This window comes from Peromyscus eremicus, chromosome 1, assembly GCF_949786415.1.
Source record: "Peromyscus eremicus chromosome 1, PerEre_H2_v1, whole genome shotgun sequence".
NCBI classification, from domain to species: domain Eukaryota; kingdom Metazoa; phylum Chordata; class Mammalia; order Rodentia; family Cricetidae; genus Peromyscus; species Peromyscus eremicus.
Window position 1 is genome coordinate 192,233,770 of NC_081416.1, and position 17,526 is coordinate 192,251,295.

The window sequence follows — 17,526 nt, forward strand, 5'->3', positions numbered from 1 at the left end:
TCTTTGACATGAATGATCTGAAAAGGATTAGACTCTGCCATATTCCTTGCTGAGCATGTCATTAGACCACAGCAGACCAGTCCCGGAATAAGACATTTGCTCTTCAGAGAACAATTTTGGAGTGAAAGGAAAATGTGCACGGAATAACATCAAGGATCTATCTGAAGACACATGGTCAATCACCCCAGCATACTCACTTGGAATGCTTAAAGGAAGTTTGTTCTGCACAGTGGAGTGTGGAGCTGACTCAGCATGATTAGGCTTGACTTCCCATAGCATCCCGTTTTTAATTTTTTCTCTAGGTGGAAAATTCCTACACTTTTTCTTGTGACAACACCTAGCCTCCCATAACTTCCCCAACAGTGAACAGATACTATCAGATACTTGAGCCTGTGCTTGAAAATGTGGAGCTGACTAATTCCCAGGAACCAAATGCCCTCAGCTTTAAGCAACTACATTCAGTGTGAAATTCCCTGCCTATTTTAGGAATAAATGCAATTTAAGAATAAGACTAGCTGAGAAGCTGGTGTCATTTGCAAGGAAAAGGAAAGAAACTTAAGTGGTGCTCAAAGCTTGACAAAATATTTGGTCATGAATTCATTATCTGCTTGGCATTTCCAGAAAGGTGGAGACACAGTAACAAGAGGAACTTCTTACAAGAGAGAAAGACATGGCACACTCTCTGGAGTCATGCTGGTTTTGGAACAGGACTCTTTTGGTTTGAGTTATATACAGTTAAGTTCATTTAGTGTCTGATCCAGTGTCTGATGTAAGCCCATATTCTCTTCTTTGGCCTGGCAAGATTTTCTTCCAGATCATCGATTATCTTCTCTTTTTGGAAACTGCATCTCTGCAAACTCAGCTTGGGTCTCAGCCTCCTTCAGCTTGTCAGACAGAAGCTTAATGTCTTCTTCGTATTTATCCTCCTTTTCAGAATACTTTTCAGAAACAGCCTCCAGTGACTTGAGGTTGTTAGTGACATTCTTGAGCTCCTCTTCCAGGTCGCCACACTTTAGTTCGGACACCTCCGCACGCTCCTCTGCTCTCTCCAGCTCACCTTCCAGGATGACCAACTTACGCGCTACCTCTTCGTACTTGCTGTCAGCCTCCTCAGCGATGTGCTTGGCCCCTTTGAGAGGCATCTCCTGGATCTCTATCTTGTCGTCTTTCATGGCTCGGTTCTCTGTCACCTTCATGCCTCTCTCGCTCTCATCTGCTGCTTTCTCTGCCTCCTCCAGCTTCTGCAGGACTGTGGCCAGTCACTCCTGAGCGCGGTCCAGCTCCTCCTCCACCAGCTGGATGCGGTGGTTGAGAGCAGTCACATCTCCTTCAGCTTTCTCACGCTGCTTGCGCTCGCTGTCCAATTCACACTGCAGGCCCTGCGTGTGGTCCTCTGAGTCCTCCGCCTGCTGCTGCAGGGCCTGGATCTTGTGTTTCACTGCCTCCAGCGAGTTGAGGCCAGCCATGGTGTGCTCACTCTGCTGGGCTCCGGTAACAGCTCTATATCTACTTTCATACTTGGTTGACAATAGATATTACAAGGATCAGTGCAGAAGGGCCTTGTAACTTGGAATAGCTTCAGCAAAATGGTTAAGGGTTTATAAATGACAGTGAGTTTGGGAGGTTGGTATGGGGGAGCAGTTTTGAATTAAACAAGGTTTCCTGTAGTGAATGTTCATGGCTTTATCAGCAACTTTGCTTGCAGAGATTTGTGCCCATGGAATGTAGCTTCCTTATGATGTCTTTTATCTTAGGGTTTTATCAATCTGAAAAGACACCATGACCATGACAACTCATTAAAGGAAAAACATTTAACTGGGGTGGCTCGCTTACAGTTTCAGAGGTTCAATCCTTTATCTTCATGGTGGGAGCATGTCAGCCTTCAGGCAAATGGTAGCGGAGAGTCCTACTTCTTGCAGACAACAGGAAGTCAACTCACTTACTGGGCAGAATTCTAAGCAAGCACAGAAAACCTCAAAGCCTGCCTGCAGTGACACACTTGCTCCAAAGGGCTACACTCACTCCAAAACAGCCACACTTTTTAATGGTGCCACTTCTTGTGAGATTATATGGGCTAATTACACTCAAACTACCACACCTATGAAATGTTTAGAGCAGCCGAGATACTATGTATCAGTCCACCTGATGACAAAGTGGGGATACTTTGAGGAAGACATATTCAGCATGTCTTCCTAAAGGCAGCCTGTCACAAGGAAAGGCTACAAAAATGTCAATTAAAATATCAAAAGGTCTATGTCCCAACAGCTTAGCTACTGTTTGTAGCTGGAAGTTTTTCTGTGTCCTGCCTGGCCCATGGTCAGGACAAATCTCTCTCACCCACCAGTCCTGCAGCTGCTCGGACCGAAGTAAACACACAGAGGCTTATATTAATTAAAAAAGCTCAGCCATTAGTTCAGGCTTACTACTGACTGGCTCTTACGCTTAAACTCAGCCCAGTTTTGTTAATCTGTATGTCACCATGTGTTCTGTGACTTTACCTGTGTGCCATTAATGCTGTTCCCTGGACAGCAGGCTGACATCTCATCACTCAGCCTTCCTTTTCCCAGAATTCTACTTCTCTGCTTATCCCACCTACACTTCCTGCCTGGCTACTGGCCAATCAGCATTTTGTTTATCAACCAATCAGAGCAACATATTTACAGCATTGTGTATTAATTGAAAACATTTGATTTTCTGTAAAAGTCTACAGTTATATTGTTATAATCACATTGGCAGTTTTTATATCCTTTTTCCATAGAAAGCAGTGACTGGACAGGGTAAAGTCCTGACTCTAAGCATGAAGGGGCCCAAATAGGAAAACAGAGTGTTAAGATTGCTGTGATGTTCACCAACAATGAACTTTTATCATATGATAGAGAAGCACAAACATGTAAGATTGCAGAGAAGGTATAAAAATCCAGAAAGGTGGACACTAGGGCCAAGATACTGTGGGTGGCTCTGGACTCCATGGATCTTCTGTGGGAAACATGAGTGCTGTGAATGTATTGGACTTGGTGCTTGTGTCTGCAAAGATTGACAATCATGGAGCTGCTGGAGCAGGTGATGAGGACAGAAAACAGAAGTTCAGGAAACATAAAAAAAGCTATATATAAGGAGACTGTGATTTTGTCATGACCTACAACAGTATAGTGTTCAAAATTTGTCTCTTTTGTTATGTTTTTCCTAATATATTTTATAACTATATATACTGGGAAAATGACATTTACCATGATGTAAAAAAATCCAACACACAGAAATGTAGAGACCAATGTCCCTTGGAGACTTGACTTTAAGTTTCTTCCAATAGGAGTTCTCATGGCTCATGGTGACTGCCTGGAAGACACTCAAGAGGCAGATCGTGACAATGGACATGCTCCTCAAAACTCTAAGAATATACCGAAAGAGTTGATAGCTCCAATCATTGAAGAACTGTTTCAAACCAAAAGCTGCCAGTGTGTTGAATGATCCTTTAAATAGAAGGATCAAGGAATTGACCATAATCATGTGCATGAGAATCAAATCCATTGGCTTTAACTGCTTTTTGTTTTGGTAAAAGACTAGATAGTCAAAAAGAAGAGAAAAGTTTCCCAGTATTCCCACTGTACTCTGTGATAAGAATATTATTCCTATTGCCAAATTCCTGGAGTCCATTTTGTCAATGAGCACCTTTTACTTCAAAATATTCCTACAGTCATTTTTTTTTTTGAGTAAAGTGATGAACTTTGTATACAGGGAGCAGTGGAGTAAACTAAGGAAGTCACATTAGCTCAATTCTAGAAACCCTGTGTGGACAGCAGTGCAAGACCTTTCCAAATTCCACCTGAAAGTCATCTTGACATGCATAACAACTTTCAGTGTAACTGCTGATGTCTTCAGATACATACAATAAGAGAGAGGATTCTCATTTTATTTCTTAAAAAAATCAAATTTAAAAATATTGCAAAGTTATCCTAGGAGAACAATGATCTGTGAATTACAAATAAGAAGGAAACTAAATTTAACATGTCTACCCATATTGAAGAAAAAGTCTTCTGTCATCTTATTCTCCTTTAAAGAAATCCATTGTGAGTTCATTTTTGTGTTAATTTAAACAGAAAAATAAAAAGGGTAGAACCAGTAAAATTCTTATTCATTGTTAGTTAAATAGTACTAATTACTGTGTTCAAATTATAATTTCAATATGGTTACATTAAGAGTAAAATATCTTCCTATTTCACAAACACATATATTCACACTTACATCTAAATCATTACAGTTAGGGTGAGGAGAGTGATGGGAGAGGAGGCAGTCTCTGTGAGGGTTTGTAACTTAATGCACAATTGAGTGAAAATATGTGATCCATTCCAACAGAATTCATCGTTAAGTTTCAATTCATGGAAATCACAACACATAGAAGCAGTGCTCTGTCCTCTTAAAAAATATGAAGTAATGTTCAATCAATTTCACTCCTGCAAATAATCCAGTAGTACACTATTACTTATCTGATGACTTGGAATTAAAAGAAAGTTAGTTGGCAAGATCTCATATGTTTTAGGAGGACATGTGTGTTTGAACATGGTCTTTCTCTGTATTGCAGATGGAATTGGTGTGTTCTGACACTCTCCTGCTTTTATGCTAGGTTTCCTGATACTGACACAACAAGCCAATGTTCTGTGTTTTGTTATATGTAGTACATAATAAGGTGACTGTCATTTAAGATCAGTTAAGATATAAATAAATGCTAGAATTCATTGAGATTGTAACATAAATGGTGGCAAGGTCTTGGAGCTACCTTGAAGACAATGTGGAGCAGCAGTATGCACCATATGTTTAAGAATCAGAAATTAGGACTTGAACCCTTAGTAAGTGAAGCAAGGAAGAGACAATGAGAAGAGGTTAATCAATCAAGCATCCATCTTCACCCTGAGACCTGTCCACCACTCATGGCTCTTCCAAGCCTAGAAGTACTCTGCCATTTCCCCGTGACTGACATTTTTCTTGGGAGTCAAGGGGTTCTTCACAAGAACCAGCCATAGCATTTTTTATATCATATCAAATTATGAAACATAATTACTAAAGGTTTTGTTGTGGTTAGGGGCTTTCCAGACATAAACTGAGAACTGCATAAAAGTGACAATCTTTGAATCACTGTTACAATTTTATAACTTCCATGGTTTGCATAACAATTTGTTATAGACAATGAATTTCTCTTAATTGAAAATACAAGACTACACAGAATGTTTGGAGAATCACCATCAAAATTAATAATGCCATGTGGGCAGTGTAGAAACTTGAGATTAGGAACACGGCCAGAATTAATGCAAAGTTTTTGATCTGCAATGGTATGTATGTCATGATCTTTAGTGCTCAAACTATACTCTGTTTCTTTTCATAACTTGTACAGGTGTTCTCAACCACTGGCAGTATATTCAAGGATATGCTCAAATAGTGTTCTAATATTACAAATAGTGTTCTAATATTACAAAAACTGCCTAGGTCTGAGTCAGTTTTGATAAGCATAGCAGAGATACAATATATATTTTCCCACCAGACATATGTATATATTTCAAGGGGACAAAATACAAAATTATCTATTAAATAAATTATTGATCAATGTTACTTTCTGTATCTGGTATAAAATGTGAAAATTAATACATGATATGAGTGTGGCCTATACATTAAAGTATTAAAAACTGAGGAGTTCATTAATCTCTTTCAGTTATTTCCTTACCTGAAATAGGAACTGTATTCAGTCTCCAGAATTCACATAAAAATTTGACTGTGCTGATCTGCATTTATAGGATGAACACTTAGGGATTTTGGAGAGGAGTGTAGGTCACTTAGGGCTGGTTTACCAGAAAGACTAATAATAAGGCACTTCTCAAAGAGAAGAACATAAAACATGTGCTGTGGGATGTTCTGTATGGCAAATGTGTTGCTCTGATTGGTCAATAAAACACTGATTGGCCGTGTTTACTTGGTTGGGTCTGAGAGGCTGTGGGACTGGCGGGTGACAGAGATTTGTCCTGACTGTGGGCCAGGCAGGAAAACTCGAGCTACAAACATGTCTGAGAAATTACTAAGGAAGCCGTCCCACACAAGTACCTTTCTACATGAACAGGAAAGAGCACCTGCATGCAGACAGAGACACACATGTACACATAAAAGATGTGAAAGTGCAAGCCATTTTATTTTAAAAGCTTTATTTACTAATTCCTAGGTCAACTCAAACTATTATTAATAAATCAAGACTTTAGAATGACATCAAAATAATAGCATATACATAGAATGTGATGAATATGAAATCTTATGAATTGTGTACATTGAATGCAAAAAGGTAAATATTGAGTGTAGATGCAACCTAATCATTATATTCCTACCAGCCATGCATAAGGTTCTAAGTTCCAGCAGCATCAGCAATAGAAATTGGAAAACCTATCCTGAGATATTAGTGAAACCAGAATATCACTAAGCGAGGAGAAATAACAAAAGATAGAGATGTCCTATATCAGTATTGTATAAGACTAACAATGACAATGTCAAATTCACCTGTACATTGTATAGCCAAATTAAAAAGAAAAAAAGCCACAATGGTGATCACCATTGACTTTTAGGACAGACACCGCTTTTTATCCAGTTGTGGATGCAGTGTTGCCTAGAAAGGTGTCATACTCCTGAAGAAGTGCAGATACTGTTTGTTTTTTTAATTTATGCACATCCAGGATTAGATGAACTTCATAGTTCAGTAATAATATTGCTACAAACATTGAGTCTTGTACCAGATTCTGTGAATGTTAAACTGTAAAATTAGTTGATGTTTCATGTAAATGATGAGGAGATAGAAATATAAATGAAATAATTAACAATTTCTTATGAAATTGGAGCTCTACCTGGTGCTTTGCTGTGGATCTCTACATCTGCTTCCATCATTTACTGGATGGAGGCTCTATGATGACAGTTAGGTTATTTCCCGATTTGATTCCTGGGGTAGGCATGTTCAGTCACCCTCTCTACCATTGGTAGTAGTCTTAGCTGGGGTCATCCTTGCGGATTCCTAGGAATTTCCCTATCACCAGGTTTCTAGCTAACACCATAATAGCTCCCTCTATTAAGATATCTATTTCATTGCTTTCCTACTTCAACCCTCCCCCAGCTCAACCATCCCATTCACTCATGTTCTTGTCTAAAATATATAAAGAACTCGAGAAACTAGATATCAAAATATCAAATAATCCAACTAAAAATGGGGTATAGATCTAATCAGAGATTTTTCAACAGAAGAATTTCAAATGTTCAAAAGACATTTAAGGAATTGCTCAACATCCTTAGCCATCATGGAAATGCAAATCAAAATGAGTGTGAGCTACCATCTTACACCTGTAAAATGGCTAAGATAAAAAACACTGAGGACAGCTTACATCTGAGAGGACATGGGTAAGGGAACACTCCTCCACTGCTGGTGGAAGTGCAAACTTGTATAGCCACTTTGGAAATCAGTATGAAGATTTATCAGAAAATTGTGAATCAACCTACCTCAACACCCAGCAATACCACTATTGGGCATATACTCAAAAGATGCTCAATCATACCACAAGGGCACTTGTTCAAATATGTTCATAGCAGCATTATTCATAATAGCCAGAACCTGGAAACAACCTAGATGCCCCTCAACTAAAGAACTGAAAAAGAAACTGTGTTATATTTACAAGATGGAGTATTAGTCAGTGATAAAAAATGATGACATGAAATTTGTAGGCAATTGGATGGAACTAGAAAAAAATCATCCTGAGGTAATCCAAATCCAGAAAGACAAACATTGTATGTACTCACTCCTAAGTGGAGATTAGATGCAAAGCAAAGGATAACCAGGATACAATCTACAACCCCAGAGAAGCTAGGTAAAAAGGAGGACCCTAAGAGTGTCAGGCATGGAGGGCTCCAGGAAGGGGAAATTATTAAGATCTCTTGGATAAACTGGGGGTGGAGGGACTTAGTCACTATTCTACTGTTGTGAAATGGTACCATCACTCAGGAAACTTACAGAAAATAAAGCACTTCATAGGGGGCTTGCTTACAACTTCAGAGCGTTAGTCCATTATCATCATGGTGGAGAATGTGGTGGCAAGAAGGGAGGTGTGGTCCTGGAGAAGTAGCTGAGAGATTTCCATCCTGAATTTTAGGGAGCAGGTAGGGAGAAAGAGGGACACTGAGTCTGGAATAGGCTTTTGAGAGCTCAAGACTCATCCCCACTGACATACTTCCTTCCACAATTTATACTCCCACCAAGAAGACCATACCTCCTAATTCTAATCCTTCTGGAATAGTTCAACTAGGAACTAAGCTTGTAAATATATGAGCTTATGGCAACCATTTTCATTAAACTCACCCTACCTTGTGTTTTCTTACTCATTTTAAGTAAACATATAATTGTCCGTTACCACATGAAATGAAACACTTATAAATATTGCTGTAGGTAATATACATCTAATATCTTAAATGTATACTAAGTTTTTGAAAGCCATATAATGTTCAGCATTTCCATCACCAGATACAGGGAAGTCTGCTTGGAAATCACATATCAGAAAGCAAACCAAGTTATTCTTAGACTTTGGAGGGTAGTCATAACTGTTAGACATTCCAGCAGAAATGTCCTGGACCCAGCTATACACAAGATTACAGAAGTCTTAGAGAATTATCAGTATGGAAAGGAAATGTAGATGATGTAAGTATTTTAAAAATTCATAACAAGGAAAAAGACAGTGCATGTGAACAGGACCAGAAGAATTTCAGGAAGTAGGACATGGGGCACTCACATTCAGAGAAACCAGTATTTTCACTATAAACTTCATTTTCCTGGTCTGCAAGTCATTCCAAACTGTCCACTGAAGATTTTTTTCAACAGGATCATCCTTTCATAACCCAAGAAAGATCAACAGCATGTTGCCTCTTCTTCCAGTGAAATAAGTTGCTTCTGAAAATAAATTCTAAGAAAACTTAAAAGATCAGTTAAATAGCAGAATGAAATTTTCTCAAAATTGTATTTCTGTTTAAAGTGTCTGTCTTGACTTATTTCAGTGTATTCTTAAACCTCAATATTAAGAATATGAACAATCATTTCTACATTGGCAAAAATTAATATTTAATAATTGTCTCTGGGTTGAAATCCTTGAACAGAGTCCATATATATAATTAAAAGGTTTGGAATAGTATTCTTCCTCTTCTATACCCATCATTCAATAGTTTTATCTTTTACCATGTCTCAATGCTTTCCCATGTTTCATTTCTGTATTTTTCTTGGTTCATCATTGACCTTTACAAAGTAGTCGATGTGCTCTTCTTTGTCTGCCATCTGTGCTTATCTGTTTTGAATATGATCCATTTTGTTAGTGAGGCTTTTTAGTGAGGTTTTTATTTGGCTTACTGAGGTTTCCATTTCTAGCATCATATCAGTTTTGATTTTTCTTCTACAATTCTCTTTTTGGGTTTTGTTTTTCATACATTGTAATGACTCCTCCCTTTTCATTCATCTGTTTTGTTTTTATTTTTATGTGTACACATGTCTTCTTTGAGTTGTTCAAATATATTTCTAATTATTGTTCTGTATTCCTTGCCTAGAAGTTCTTCCAGATAATTTTCATTAAAAATTATTGCCGTAGGATTAGTCATTTTTGGAAGAGATATGTTGTCTGAATTTTTCCTGTGCTAGAAATTACGAACCTTAGTACATTGGCTTCTTCCTTTGGATTGAAATCCCCTTTCATCTTTAGTGGAGGAATTTATAATATTCTGGAGAGGAATAACATACTTGAGTTTATGTTTTTTCCCCTCTTTTGCTTCTCTTGCTATGATTAGGGCTTCAGGCTCTATTGCAGTTCTTACTCTTCATGACACTTACTCCCTCATGTCTGAAGTCACTGGGCCAGGTGCCTCAGCATGTTCCTTAATTGTTTGAACAGGTCCTGGTTCTCTGGGCTATACAGGGAGACAATAGCCCCTGACTGGCAGATATCATTGCTTTTTTGTGGCCATGTACAGAAAGGGAGCTGGAGAAATCTATTACACATCAGGGAGAGTATAGGGACATTGTGGATTTTATGAGTATAGAGGAGCAAGAAGAGGTGGAACAAGGTCTTTGACTGGATTTGCAATATTTTAAGTAATTATTGATAGAAAAGAAACACAGGTAAATGTACTGAACTATAGCTGGAGGAAATATTTAAGAGAGCTGTGCATGGAGAAGGAGGAACATGGTCATAGAACAAAGACTTTGGGGTGTTGCCATGAGAGAAGAAGAATGTGTGCAGAGTCCTGGATGAGTAGTGAGACTTGCTGGAAAGGGAGGTGTGAGTTGCATACTTGGGTGTTCTGGTCACCTTAGGGAAGATGGAAGGCTTTGGACTGTAACACGAATCTTAAAAGGTCTTATTAATAAAAACAAACTCAGGAGCCAGATATTGGGGTGAACGCTGAACAATCAGAGAAACAGAACCAGCCACAGCTAACCTCACCTCGCCAATTCCTCAGCTAATCTTGTTTCCTCAAACTGGAAGCCTCTGTGTCCTCATCCGGATGGATCTCAGCTGAACTGCTGTTCAAAAGCCTGAAAGTTTAGCCAGCTCTAGTTTCTGGTCCTCATGCCTTACATACCTTTCTGATTCCTGCCATCACTTCCTAGAATTAAAGGTGTGTGTCACCATGCCTGGCTGTTTCCAGTGTGACTTTGAACTCACAGAGATCCAGATGGATCTCTGCCTTTGGAATGCTAGGATTAAAGGTGTGTGTGCCACCATTTTCTGGCCTCTATATCTAGTGGCTGTTCTGTTCTCTGACCCCAGATAAGTTTATTAGTGTGCACAATATATTGGGAACACAATATCAGTACATCAGACAAGCACAATTAGGTACTCTGAGTAGCTCTAAAGTGGGCCAGGAAAAGCAGGTGTGAGTTTTTTCTTTATATCCAGTGGAGGATCCTAGGGATCAGATTGTAGGGATCTTGGGAATTCTGAATGGGCAAATGGGTGAATAGGAGGTTCATATCCCATTTTGGGCTCCAAGCCTAATGAAGTAAGATCACTTTCAGGCAATTGGAAGGACTTTGCTGAGTTACAAATGGAAATCCCCCAGTAAACTGGATAAAAATCTTGAAGAGCTTTTACCTCAGCATATCTTCTTCACTTACTTTATTATTGCTTTTCCCACTTAGTATTAATATTGCCATTATGGAAAAGTATGAGTAAAAGCAACTTGGGGAGGGAAGGGTTCATTTGGTTTATGCTTCCATATCAGTGTCAGTGTTGAATGAAATAAGGACAGGAACTCAAACATGGCAGAAACTGGAGGCAGATGCTGATGTAGAAGCTGTAAAAGAATGCTACTTACTGGTAAGTCCTCATAGTTTTCTCAGCCTGCTTTCTTATAGAACCCAGGATCACTAGCCCAAGGGTGGTCCTACTGAAAATGAGTTGGGCCTTCCCAATCAATGTGACCAAGAATTCCTGATCCAGGCCAAAAATACCCAGAGGGTCAGACTCAGGAAGAGCTGTCTAAATCAAAAGGTGACTTTAGCATACCTCTATCTTGCTAGAAATATATTCATTAAAGAACATTGACTATTCTGTTTACCACTTTAAAAGTGGTCAGTTTTATGTCAACATGATACAAGCTAGCATCATCTAGGAAGAGGGACTGCATTGAGAAAATGCCTCAATAAGGTTGGCCTGTAGGCAAGCTCATTAGGAATTTTCTTGATTAATGATACGTATAGGGCACCACTATGGTGGGAATCATCTTTGAACTGTAGGTCCTAGGAATTATTGGAGCAAAGTGTTAAGCAGCCTTCCTTCATGGACTCTGAATCAAATCCAGCCTCCATATTCCTAACTTGAATTCCTACTGTGTCTTCCCTCAGTGAAGGACTAATGTGGAACTATAAGCTGAAATAAATCCTTTCCTCGCCACATTGCTTTTGGTCATGGAATTTTATCTCAGCAATTCAATGACTCTCTAAGACAGATTTCAATCTGGAGACATTTGTTGAATGTGACTGTTGTGACTTATAAATGGGTTGATTATATTCTTAATTTTTTGAAGGCCAAGTTGCCCACAGCTATGTGTCACAGTTTACTGCACCCACCTACTACCCCTCTCTTCTCCAGTTCCATCACATGAGACCCATTTAACCCTCCAAACATCTGATTGTAGGTCCTTCTGTCTTTCCCACTCCAAACCCATAGTATAAGTTAGTGACATTTAAAATGCTAAATTTTGAAACTAAAAGTACCAAATGCCCTTCTCTGGGCTGTCCTTTTCCAAGACAGGGCCAGAGACAGGACATTCACCAGAGTACTTTCCACAGCAGGTGTTCCCTGGAACTCCTTTGACTCTTCTCTGGCACCAGCAGGACACTGAGTAATATTTATCTAGCTCCTTCCCTGGAATCTAGTGCCCCTCCTCTCCTCACCCCTAGACTTGGACCTTCAGTGAATAATGCCTCTATCAGTCTTGATTCCCAGGCCCACTTGGTTCTAGAGGAAAACCACAGGCAGGCAGCTGACATCTATCTCTTCAAAGGCAAGTCATGCAGTGGAGCATCTTTAAATCCAGGGTCTCCCTCATGCATTGTCCAGTTTTTTTGGTTTTTTTGTTTGGTTGTTTTTGTTTGGTTTTTCAAGACAGGGTTTCACTGTGTAGTTTTGGTGCCTATCCTGGATCTTGTTCTGTAGTCCAGGCTGGCCTCGAACTCACAGAAATCCTCCTGCCTCTGCCCCCAAGTGCTGGGATTAAAGGTGTGCACCACTACCACCTGGCTCCAGTTTTTTATATATATACTCTAGTGCTTAAAAATCCTTTGTCATATATTTTGGTCCATACTTTCAGCAGATACATGTTTTTTTAATAGATACAAAATTTCTCCTGTGGTGATATTTCATTTGTGCTGAAATGTGATGATATTTTATTTGTGCTTTAATAAATATAGCTTGCCTGGAGATCAGAGGAAAAAGGCCAGCCATTACAAGTAAACAAAGAAGTCAGGTACATGCCCTTAATTCTATCACTTGGCATGTAGGATCTCAAGGACACACTGGAAACAGAGCCAGGTGTGAGGGCTTAAATTCCAAAACTAGTTAGTCATGAAGGTCTTGAGGTCTGTACAGACAGACAGGAAGTGACAGAGCTGTGTAGGAAGAGGAAGTGATGTAGCTAAACTGAGAGAGCAAGTCAGATGGCAGAACAGCAAGGCATATAGACCTGAGTAGACAGGAAGTAACTTGCATTTGGAAGCTCCAGAGTTAGTGAGGTAAAGTGACTTTCTCTATTTCCTTGATCTCTTCCAGGCTTTCACCCCTATATTTGGCTTCTTGTTTTTTATTTAATAAGACCACTTAGAAATTCATCTACATTCTCCTGGTCTGATTTTTTTTAATGATTTTTTTTTACAATAACTGATTTTATTGGTGCAGGAAACACAATGCTGGTCCTTCTTGGATGGTGAAGAAATGGTTCAGCTGAAAGAACTTAAACGAATGTTTCAGTATAAATTATAGGCCAGTTAAACATAAATTTCCTGGCAAGATTGCTAGTCAGGATGTGAAATAGCCTATGAATGATTGCCTGCATTTTTTCTGGTCTTCTTTACATACACTGTTGGTTTTTTTTTTTTTTTGTCAACTCATATAACTTTTCGAAAATACTTATATTGTCAAGAGATTCCCTGTTTACAGAAAATTCTCTAAGTTGTTTAGATTTCTCTGTTTATTGGGATCATGGAAATTTCTTGTGGAATGTGTAACAAATTTTTCTGTCTTCTTATATCCAAGGCCTTCTTGTTGGATTTCTTGCCTGTGAATTCCAAACAACCCTTGCATCCCAGGGGACAGAGAGGAGATATCTACGGTTTAGCTAAATGTCACTGTATATTAAAAATACAATTATATTTCATTTAATGTGATATATAAGATTGTATGTTTACCTAAAATGAGTAATAAAACATTTTCTGGTATTCAAATTACGCACTATGAAAGAAACACATTCACAAGTCTCTGTAATACCTGCTTTATCAGCCCAGACACTCTGTGCTCTTTTCCTGCTCACTTTTCTGTTCTTTTCCCATGTCATATATGCCTCTTGCCATATCCAAAACCCAGTAAGCCCTGCAGCAGAACCTTCTCTTTGTTGTTTTCCTCAACCAATAACTCTCCCTTAGCCTGTGTGAAGTAAGGCCTTCCTTTAACTACTCTGCTTTCAAGGAATTCATTCTTCCTCCTGATTTCTGTGATGGCCCAAATTGATGGAGGGCCAGTAAAGGATCACAAGTGGGAGACTCAAGTGGGTCTGTACTTATCAGATTATGCAAGATGATCAATTTTGACATCCTGTAAAGCTTCATACCCCTCACCATAATTGATTTACTGAACCTGACCTCTGGGGTTGTACTGCCTGCAAGGGTAGACCTGGGTTGACCACATGCCCAAGACACTATCCACCTTTGGAATTCTGAATGCTAATGATCTCTTCATGTCCTCTATAAAACTAATATATCTCTATTATGTATAGATAAGTAGTAGAGCATATGCATAGCCAGGCAAAAATGCTTTATGCAGAAATTACTATCCTGAATTTTACTCTATCTTATTCTACTTGGGACATTTTGGGGACTATTCTTTTCCTGTGTTCCTAACTTATTTTAGAGAATTACTGAAGTGCAGAGAGAGCTTCAAACCAAAGGCTTTTTGTATGTTGAAATTGGTGGTGGTCTGGTATAAATTGTACCTCTCTCATTTCTATGTTGGTTGAAAAACCATGAAAGCAAGATGCTGCATAGACAGAAGATAAATTCTCAACCTTTAATTCTTACGCTTTTTCATAAAATGCTGAAAAAATACATTCTGTTTATCTGATTAGTTAATATATATAAATATATATTATTCTGTTTTCTATTCAGTGTTTTAAGAAAGAGAAAGTGGCAATTCATTATTTGAAATTTTTCATATTATTAATTCCTATTTATTTGCATTGAGTTCCGTTGAGAGGAGAGATTTCTGTAATGGATTATGATGTCACTCTGTCCCTTTTACTTGTACTTCAGTACAATTCCCAGAAATCATGAATCACTGTTCAGGTGGGTGATCTGAGAGTGAGTGCACATGAGATCCAAAAGTTAATAATTAACTTGATTTCATTTAGGGGATCCCAGAGAAGATCTGACACATTGAAAGAGACAAACAAACTTCTTTAGAGGACTCTCTCACATGAGACTTTGATATTCATTGAACTTGTCATCCATTAGGATAATATACGAACCTTTCCAAACACATTTTTTTCTTTGGATACCCTTACAAGGAATTCACCAGTGTTTTTGGTAATTATCAACTGGAAATTTTCAGAAAAGTTCTTGACTCCCAAAGCTATCTCTGCCATTATGACAACAGCTGAGAAAAAATTGCATTTCTGAAGGGAATTGAGGTCATAGATATATGAACCATTATCTTAGGGTTGGATTCCTTCTCTCATCCATAGTATTGGCTGTCATGTCAGGAGCTATACACTGAGCTGAAGATTCTGCAGAGGGAAAAGTCAGGGGAGCATAGTGTTCTCATCCGCAAAGACAAAGAAAGCCAGGAATAGAGGTATGGTAAGTGCACAAATCTTAAAATTGATTCTTGATACAGACAGAACAGTAGAGATTCAGTCAGGAGACAGGGAGACTTTCTGGGATATAGGCCAAGTTAGTAAGGAGAAGACATCCCTGAACTTATTCTAATTCTTCATGTAGCAAAAGTGTAACTAAATTCTCTTTCAGGCTGCCTATTAAAAAATGTGAAACCTAATAAAATCTGATTTTCAAGGTGCTTCAGGATTCTGTTAATTACATTATTCAGATTTCCATTCATTGTACACATGAATCACAGAATAATTCTGCAGTATAACAATCACAAATTTCAGAAAATGACTTTGTGTTTATAAATAGACCTTAGAAATGAAACTAAGAAAAACATCGAATCCTAGGAATGAGCTAGGATCTAACCCTGCTTGGAGGAAATGTTTCTAGGCAGTACTACATCTGTGACTGGGCAGGATGTTGTCTTCCTAACAGTCCCTGTTTTCCATCTTGAGATGGAACACTGTGTTAAGGTAAAGGTAGCAATGTCATTGTGAGTCTTGCAAAGTTCTGTTCTAGCACACATGCAATTTTTGTCATTTCCCCTTGTTTCATAATATTCTGAGGTCACTGACTCTCAGGATGGCTTTTCCCCATTTCATTGCTGAAGTTTGCAGAATTTAGAGCCTCATACACATCAATCAAGAGCTTAAACTTAGGTTACAACCACAGCCCATGCCATATTTACCCCTTGGCCTTCCATTTATGCAATGCATAATATTCCGTAGTTTACAAATTCTATGTGTATATGTTTTTATTAAAGAGTTGTTCATAAATTTTGATTTATTACTAATAATTTGACTTAAATAAGGCATTAGTAAACAAGAGCTTTAAATAGAAATTAATTATAACCTACTATTTTGCTGTGTACGTATGTCCCTGTTTCTATATTCTAAGTTCACTTGTGTTCAGGAGAGTTTGAACATACGTGAGAGTGTGGACACAGATCAAAACTTCCATTGTAGTTCCTCAGACATTTTTTATTTTGTTCTTTTTGAGTCATACCCTCTCACTCATCTGCAGCTCTCAGGAAATATTATGCTTTCTTTGTAGCCTGACTCAGAAATCTAACTGACTCTGCCCATTCCCTACTGTTTGAATTGTAGCTATGAGCATCCAACTCCAGATTTTCATGTGAATTTTGGAGATTAACCTGGGTGCTCATTCTCCTAACGCAAGAATTATAACAGCTTCAATATCTCCATTGGCCACTCTGATAAAATGGTATGAAATCCTGGATGTTTGCTCTTTTATTTGCATCATTCCATGTTTCTCTTCAGTGGCTGGGTGTCCTTATGGAAGATTCTCAAACACTGCTTGCATTCCACTGATCACATTGCCTTCAAGGTAGCTTCAAGATCTTGGCATCTCTTGTGTTAAAGCAGATAATTCCTTGAATTTTTGTATTTGTTTATTTCTTCACAGATCATAAATGACAGTCACCTCACTATGTCACACATAGATCAAGAAACTGAACATTGGCCTGGTTTTAATCCCAGGAATCCATAGACTGAGGCAGAAAGATTATTGTACCTTCCAGGATAACCTCCATTATCGAAAAAGACCCTATCTGAAAATACACACAATCAGTAGAAAAATATTTCTTTAACTAACTTACTTTCGATTTCAGTCATAACATCAACACTAGAGCTCTACTGAGTTATTGGCAGGAGTGGAAATAATTATAGGTAAGTTCATGTCTCTGTTAAGCTTTGAAAAACTAGAACCCTGGTTCCCATGTATTCCTCTTTGCTTAATTCGAATATTACAGCATGATCTTTTACATTTTCTTTTTTTAAATTTTATAATTAATTTAATTTTACATACCAACCATGGATTTCCCTGCCCTCCTTCCTCCTGCCCCCACCCTCTCCCTAATCCACCTC

The 17,526-nt window shown here is 38.4% G+C and overlaps 2 pseudogenes; both read right to left on the reverse strand.

Annotated features, from left to right (window-relative positions):
- Positions 1 to 725: 725 nt before the first annotated feature.
- Positions 726 to 1,466, reverse strand: LOC131894636 (tropomyosin alpha-4 chain-like; annotated as a pseudogene).
- Positions 1,467 to 2,672: 1,206 nt separating this feature from the next.
- Positions 2,673 to 3,681, reverse strand: LOC131904009 (vomeronasal type-1 receptor 4-like; annotated as a pseudogene).
- Positions 3,682 to 17,526: the final 13,845 nt, after the last annotated feature.